The sequence below is a fragment of the Hydractinia symbiolongicarpus genome, chromosome 6 (assembly GCF_029227915.1).
Source record: "Hydractinia symbiolongicarpus strain clone_291-10 chromosome 6, HSymV2.1, whole genome shotgun sequence".
NCBI lineage: Eukaryota > Metazoa > Cnidaria > Hydrozoa > Anthoathecata > Hydractiniidae > Hydractinia > Hydractinia symbiolongicarpus.
In genome coordinates, this window is record NC_079880.1 from 7,448,666 (window position 1) to 7,457,701 (window position 9,036).

Consider the following 9,036-nt stretch of genomic DNA (forward strand, 5'->3'; position numbering starts at 1 on the left):
CTACTGTTTATGTTGACGAAATTTTCATACGAGCTGCTGCAATAATGCTGGGCGTTAACATTTTGATAACATCTGATACCAGTACTGCAATGCACCCATATACCCTTATTAGTCCTACTTATGATGAAACACATGATATTGCCGGGGAACAGCAATTGGCACATCTATTGTCTGATGGTACCACTGCAGGTGCTTTTATTTTGCTTGGGAGAGTAAATAGAAATCACTACCAATCATTGGTCTTTGATGACAATTTGAGCCTTCCTTCTGTTGCATCATCCCTACCACTCAGTCCACCTAAAAAAATTTCCTGTTTGTCATCAAATAATGTAATTCAACCTAAAGATACAACAAATAAAAAATGTGATAAAAATAAAGTGATTACTTTGATGGAAAAGCAAGATCTTCTAGTGAAAAAAGTAATGAAGTCTCGTATTTCTGTTGTCATACAAAACAGACCTAAAAATAAAAAATTTTTTAATAAAGAACTTGCTCTAAAGCAAAAGTGTCTTCAGTTAAATGTTAAATATGAAGAACCTGAAGTCAATGAGACAACTATCAAGACCAAAAGAAGGCGCAAGCGAATAACTTACAGATGCAAAAAAGCCGTTTGTAAAACACCTGTGGGTAAACAGAAAAATTCAAGTTTAAAAAAGCAGCCTGTGACACTGCCAATTACTACACACAATTTACAAACTACACACTCCATGTCAACAACTCAGTCAACGGCAACAAATGTAACAACTACGCAGACAATACCAAAAAATTTGCCGACCACACAACAGCCAATACCAAAAGATTTACCAACCATACAACAGTCCATACCAACAAATTTGTCAACCCTACAGTCAATCTCGACAGTTGTCACAGGCAACCAGTCCAGTTATCAAGACAACATTTTGGAAAGTGAAACTGCCACCATTCATCAAAATCCCGATGTAGTGGCTGCTGTAATACAGTTTGAGGAAGGTGAGAAATTACATAGTTTATCAACCTGTAAAACTTGTCTTGAAACTCGCCCAGTATTTTATGCAACACCTCCCATAAGACCTACTGCAAAAAATGAAACAAAACCAATTACTGTTAAGCCTTGGAAAATATTCAGCGATGGTAGGTGTGATAGGTGTCACAGGGAGAGTCTTAGTCGTTTTAAAAAGAATGTTAAGACACCTGCTAGATTTTCAGGTATACTGTCAGCTGATGATGACGACTTGGGTCCGTTACACGATAACATTCGTCATAATGATATGCATTTTTTACCAGTACCACCATATCTCCAAAATTTGACCATACTAGAAGTAGCATTAATTCGTCGTATTACTGTCATTATGAATATACACCTCCTGCGGTATGGCATGCTTGCATCAAAAGGTCATTGCATCAGTTTTCCTCAAAGAATGCAAATTGCTACCGAACTGCCATCATTACTGTCAGAAGTTGGAATAGTGGTTATTAAAAAGAAAGGAAGTCAAAATTCAGTTCAACAGTATACTGTGCAAAGGGGTAAAGTTGAAAACGCATTACGGGGACTGTGTTTTGGATACCCAGAAGGGGGTGTTGAAGGTCCAGATACTAAAAATAAACATCAATACAATGGCTCTGATCACATTGACAAACCTTTAAAAGGACGCTACTTCCAGTTCCTGCCGAATGAATACTATAAGGATGTCTCAATAAAATATGACCGCATTCAAAATTTACCAGAGATGCGTTCTGAATTACCTGATTTGCCAGTTGTGGAATTGCCAAATATCATACCAGAAGGAGATAAGGGTCCTGCTGAAAATCAATTTCAACAAAACTTACCTGACGATGACGAGAGTATAACCCGTTCTGGTTTAGTTTGCCCGGTTGAACCTAAAGATGCTGACAAAGAGTTACGAATAGTACTGGAGAAGCTCTTGGGTTCTGAAGATGCAGTTAATCAAGCTCTTCAACATGGCACAGTTGCGAATGCAAATTTAGAATATACACGAGAACAGCCTATTCGGGAATTAAAAACTCCTGGGTTTTTTACTATGGCATACCCAACTGTTTTTATTAATGGAAATTGTGACTTAACTGTTCCAAGGTTAAATAAAATTAACTTTGAGGAATACATCGAACATATATATTATTGTTCTGATAATCGTGTAGCACGTCATCCGTACTTGAAATTTTTCTTATTAAATATGCGTTTGCGAATGCAAGCATTGCAGCAGGGTAGCTTTCTTGTTTCCCAACAATTAAATGATGCTCATCTCACAATCGCTGAACTTCGAGATAATTTACAAAATGATGATGATTCAGTTCCACGTAAAATTATTAGTATTGGAAAAAACCTGGTAAATACCGATCCATACTGGAGAGACCAAAAAAAAAAATTGGATGCCATGCTGTTTTTTAGACGAAATGAATTTGGCGATTTACCAGCATATTTTGATACCAACAGTTGTGCCGAATTTCATTGGAAACCATTGCATGAACTACTTATTAAGTATTATGCGTTAATAAACAATGTAAACGAAGATGCTGTACGCCAGCAAATGGAAAGTGATAATAAATTTAAGCGGGAAATGATTCTACAAAATCTTCATATTGTGACGCAGTATTTCGATGCAAGGACTATAAATTACTTCGCCACAGTTAGTAAGGAAGTATTTCAATATGATGACTATTGGTTGCGATATGAATTTGCTAAAAGTCGAGGTGAGATACATGGACACGCAATAATATCGTCATCTAAACATGCCCGGAAAGTCAAAACTATAATGGATAGCTTGTCTGATGATGTTGCAGACTCACAAGCATTAAAACCTGCAGCGCAAGAACTTCAAAATTGGTTACAAACAACAAATGAAGACAGTAATGACATTTTTTCACCAATGTTTACTTCACTGCATCCTGCTGGTGGAAATGAAATTATAGATACTTCTGGAATTAGAACTTGGGTTCCAAACAAAGATCAATGGGCCAGACCAGAGGGGACTCAAGCTCCACCGGACCATAACCCATTGGCACAAGAACTTTCGGATGTTGCTAGTCATGAAGGTGGTATAAAAGAGCAACATACCCATCTCGTGAACAGAATTGGCCTCCATAATTGTAATTCCAATTGTTTGCGTTATCGCCGTAAGAATAAAAAAGATACTGCTCCACAGAAGTACTGTCGCTTTCATTTTGGCGATCTTGATCCACAAACCAAAAAAACAAGTGGTAAAGAGATTCATCCTTTTAACGCTGTCATAACAGAGGGGGAACATCCTAGATATGAGGGACCACGGGATCATCCTCGCTTGATGATGCATGTAAAAACACGCCTACTTAGTTGGCTAGCAAATTGTGATAGTCAACCCATTATCGATCAGAACCTTCTCGCTCTACAAAAATACATTGCTAGTTATGCTTGCAAAGGTGCTGCTTCAACGGAAGATTTAGTACATGTTTATCGCCATCTCATTGAAAACACTGATGATGGAAGCACTGTTAAAAATTTGGCTCAACGACTACTTCAAAAAATTGCGGGTTTAGTAGATGTTCCAGGTGCTGCGGCGGATTTCATTAATAGTGGTGGTCGTCTGACTAGATGTACCAGGAATTTTCGATACATTGGTATCAGTGGTTTCCGAGCCTTGGATACGTCTGGTGAAGATGGAACTGTTACAAAAAGTAGCGCATTAGACAAATACTTAAGTGATAAGCGGAGAGAAACTGAGCCAGAAATATCATTATGGAACTGGAGCAAAAAGTGTAATTGTACCTGCAAAGTAGATCACGTCCCAGTTTTTACAGGAATATCTACAAAACCTGTCTGGCCTGTTACTGAGGACTATGCAAAAGCTATGCTCATTATATTTTCTGTTGGAACGTGGCACAACACTGAAGATTTGAAGGGACAACATGAGTCATTTGCTGCTGCTTTGGCTTCCCTTGTTCAAACTGAAGAATGCCCATCAATATTAATTGATTCATTGAAAGAGGCTAAACAATCATTCGATAAAAAAAGCGAGAGAACACAAAGTCACACCCGTGCAATCAATATTGAAACCAATACTCAGTCTTCGGATCAATCATCACAATATACAGATGCAAGTTCCCAATGTTCCCAAAATTCTGCCATTGCACAAATGAACATAGGTAGAGCAATAATGAGAGATATTGCTAGGCACCATGTTGCTGATATCAATGAGCCAAATGTACAACAGGTTCTTCCTGATGGTGGGCCTACATTTAATTGGAATAATTATGCAATTCAAAGTTTTGGTAGTCAATGGCCAATTAATGCTGACTTATGGTTACAATCTATATCTGAAGAAGCAGAAAAAAATGAATTGCAGCATGCTGAAGAATGTACTTTACCCCAAATAAACATCTTAAATGCTAATGAATTACAAAGAACAGTCATTGGTATAAATCTTCAGCATTTATTACAAGTCGCAAAAGGAACTGTGCCAACAGGTACCCAGCCAATACGTTTATTAATACAAGGAACAGCCGGTGTCGGGAAAACATTCATCATTACCGCGCTTACTAGAATCGTTCGTCGTATTTTTAAGCGAAATTCTGCTGTTATGAACTTGGCCCCAACTGGGGCAGCATCAGTCCTCATACCTAATGGTCGCACTATACACTCAATGACTCCACCACCACACAAACTTAAAAAAGATAAGAATTTAAATTCTGTCCAGCTTTCTGACTATCCGTTGGGTGATGTAGCTCTAAGAAAGCTAAGAAAATATACAGGCATGCATGAAAACAATGAACTGAAATTGATTCAACTTAATATTGATGAACGTAGCATGCAGTCGAAGCTTCTAGTGGCTTGGTGCAGCCAAAGATTATGTGAGGCAACAGGAGACTTTGATAATTATTATGGAGGTGTACCAACTGTCAATTTCTTTGGGGACCTTGGTCAACTTGGACCAATTCGTGCTTTGGATTTACATCAGCCGCCGAAACATGATGATTCCACAATCAACTTTGCTGGTTATGCAATCTATCGCTCATTTCAAGATGTTATTGTTCTTACAGAAACAATGCGCCAAGGACCAGATCAGTTGGCCCTTCTACAGCGGCTACTTAGAATACGCAATGGATCGATTACTCAACAAGACTGGCAAGATATAAATAGTCGTTATGAAAATGCTTTGCCCCATGCCGAAAAATGTAACTTTTTGCATGGTCGCGTCCTTACATTAATGGAAACATGGAATGAAGTTAATGAAGAAAACCATAATAAATTAGCTAACCTTGGTGTGCCAGTTGCTGTTATTCCATCAAGAGGACGTGGTAAACATCACTCTTTAACTGATAAGCAACTGGGTCAAATACCACTAAGATCTTTAATGGCAGTTGGTGCAACTGTAATCCTTACCAAGAACCAAAAGGGTCTTACAGGCCTTGGCCTAAATAATGGTGCCATGGGAAAAGTAATTGCAATCCTTTATTCACCAAATATGTCACCACCTGAATTTCCAATAGCTGTTGTAGTCGATTTCCCAAATTATAAAGGCCCGTCATGGATTCAAGAACATCCGAAATGGATACCAATTACTGCGGTTGAAGGTCGATGTGAGTCTGATTGTTGCAGCAGAAATGGCCTGCCGTTAATGCCAGGATATGCAATAACTATTGGCAAAAGTCAGGGTATGTCAATTGGAGATGGTAAAACTGCCACCCACATGCGTATCAAGTTACAACAATCAATTCAGATGGAAAAAAATAACCTTGGTACAGCTTACACTGCATTCTCCAGATGCGAAAAAGAAAGAAATTGGGCACTTGTCGAACCAATTACTCAAGAACGACTCTTGTACATTAATACACATCCCCGTATGAAAGCCAGACAAGAGGAAGAGAAACGCCTGAAGGCATTATCGAATAAAACCGTCAAAAAATACAATATCACTATGGAAAAGTATATTAACTTGGTGAAAGAACTTGACCAGTTTTGTGATGATGGTATTGAAGATGCAGTTTGTCCTTCACCATCTGTAAATTGCACATGTATAATATGCCTATCTCATTCATAATGATAATTACAATCTGAATTCACCTATTTTGCAGACAATCACAATCTTGGCCCCTAAAAACCATTCTAATCTGAACAAGGTGCAAATGCAACCTGAACAAGGTGGATTGACATTACAGCATTATACTGATTATTAATGGTGTTGTTGGAGGTGGAGGTGGAGGGTCATAACACAGCCTAACAAAGGTCTGTGATTGTTACATTAACCATGGATACATTTGATATCCAGTTGCATATCTATTTCATCCGTATCACATCGATCATCATACCACAATACCATACCGTTTTGACTTATCGCAATCAACATAATCGTCTGTACCCTACCAATCATACCACAATTACCATACTGCATGACTGAATTCAACCTTGCATTAACATTACACCTTTGTGCTGATTATTAATGGCGTTTAGGCCAATTGCAACCTGAACAAGGTGAACATTACAGCTTTATGCCTATTATTAATGGCGTTGCTGGAGGTGGAGGTGGAGGGTCATAACACAGCCTAACAAAGATCTGTGATTGTTACATTAACCACTGATGCATTTAATATCCAGTTGCATATCTATTTTATCCGTATCACATCGATCGTCATACCACAATTACCGTACCATTTTGACTTATCGCAATCAACATATCGTCTGTACCCTACCGATTATCATACCACAATTACCATGCCACATGACAGAATGCAACCTGAACAAGGTGCATTTCTAATACAGCTTTGTGCTGATTGTTAATGGCGTTGTAAGCCAATTGCAACCTGAACAAGGTGCATTAATATTGCAGCTCTGTGCTGATTATTAATGGCATTGTAAGCCAATTGCAACCTAAACGAGGTGCATTAACATTACAGCTTTGTGCTGATTATTAATGGCGTTGTAAGCCAATTGCAACCTGAACAAGGTGCACATGCAACCTAAACAAGGTGTGCATTACAGCATTGAGCTGATTGCACAATTTTTTTTATAAGCAACTTAGGATTGTAGTCAGATCTTAAGTTATTTTTTACCCAATACCCAGGTCTGAAGGTTCTTAATGGTTGTTTAATTTTATTTAACTAATTTTGGTAATATATCTAAACGGGGGAAATGAAAAGAAGTCATATTGCTGTTAAAAAAAAAATTCTTGAAAAAAAACTGAGAAGTTTTTTAGTTTTCTTTTGTTCAAAAAGTGTGTCTTTTTTCTATTTTCTTAAAAGAAAAAAAATTTTTGCTTATGCTTTTATTTGTACAAAACTAAATTTTTTTAAAATTCAGTTTAGTTGCTTATAAAAAGAATGTGTATTAACATAAAGGTTTAAATTCAAAACCTTACCATACATACAGCCTTATCGCAATCAACATATTGTCTGTACCGTCCCTGTCATACCACGATTACCGTGCTGTTTTGACTTATCGCAATCAAAATCTCGTCTTTACCTTATTGGTCATCATAACACAATTACCATACAATTTCGACTTTTTGCAATCAACATATTGCCTTACCGTACCGATCATCATACCACAATTACCATTTCGACCTAAAGGATTCAACATAAATCGTCAGTACCCATCATACCACAATTACCATACCGTTTTCACTTATCGCAATCAACGTATCGTCTGTACCTTACCGATCATCATAACACAATTACCATACCCTTTCGATTTACCAGATTCAACATATCGCCTGCACCCATTATACCACAATTACCATACCGTTTCGACTTATCCCAATCAACATATCGTTTTACCATACCGATCATTGTACCACAATTACCATACCCTTTCTACTTACCAGATTCAACATATTGTCTGTACCCATTATATCACAATTACTTAAACAAGGTACATTAACATTACAGCTTTGTGCTGATTATTAATGGCGTTGTAGGCCAATTGCAGCCTGAACAAGGTGCATTAACATTACAGCTTTATGCTGATTATTAATGGCGTTGTAAGCCAATTGCAACCTGAACAAGGTGCACATGCAACCTGAACAAGGTGCATTACAGCATTGAGCTGATTGCACAATTTTTTTTATAAGCAAATTGGATTTTGGTCAGATCTCATGTTATTTTTTAGTCAATATCTAAGTCTTATTTTTGTTAAACATATATATAATAAACGGGAAAAAGAAACTAAGTCATATTTTGGTAAAAAAGATATTTCTTAAAAATAAACTGAAGTGTGCAAAAAAAATTATTCTTGCTTGTGCTTATATTTGTCCAGAACTAAAATTGCTTAAAACATTTCAAATCCAGTTCAGTTGCTTAAAAAATGAGTTGCTTATTGAAAAAAATTGTGTATTAACATAATCCAATTTCAAAACCTGAACAAGGTGCATTACTATTACAACATTATGCTGCTTATTACCTTATCGCACCATATGCAACCTAAACAAGGTGCTTTAACGTTACAGCATTATTCAGTCTCATCCGTACCCTACCGATCATCACAGCCCAATCACCCTACCATAATGACTTACAACAATCAACCTACCAGCCATCACACCTCAGTTACTGTAAGTTATGCAACATCAAGTAAACAATTACATCACCAAAATGGGGTAACTCTTTTTTACTTAAAATGTTAATTGCAACATAAATCTGTCCTTTATTTTAGGTATGACCTGCTTAGTCCCATTGGCTACCTTCTCGTGGTGCAGGTTGTCAAGAAGAGCTTGTAGACATATGACATTTTTACTTAGGATATTAAAATTTAATAAATACATGTTGTTTTGAAGTAGAGTAGAAATGTGTCTACACGCTCTTCAACCAACAGCCAGGGCAATAAAACTCTCTTTGCATGAAATGTTTGCAAACATTCTTTTTGTTTTAGTGCTTTTAACTCCCATTAAAAGGTGTTGTATTAGAAATTTACCTATCGCTTAATATTAGTTTTAAATTTATATTTAGTAATAATAATAATTATGAATAACCAAGTTGTTGATGTAAGTATTTTCATAGTTTGCTTTTTACCTTTTCAATACTGAAATTGCATTTCTTTGATGCAAAATTTTGCATTCATATAAAGCTTTTTGTATT

The 9,036-nt window shown here is 36.9% G+C and overlaps 1 long non-coding RNA gene across 1 annotated transcript; it reads right to left on the reverse strand.

Moving 5' to 3' along the window:
* Nucleotides 1–7,209: 7,209 nt before the first annotated feature.
* LOC130647295 (uncharacterized) lies at nucleotides 7,210–8,817 on the reverse strand. Its single transcript, XR_008982843.1, has 2 exons — nucleotides 7,963–8,817; nucleotides 7,210–7,895 (listed from the first exon to the last, which is right to left on the reverse strand). It is a non-coding gene; the product is annotated as an uncharacterized LOC130647295 (long non-coding RNA).
* Between the last annotated feature and the right edge of the window lie 219 nt (nucleotides 8,818–9,036).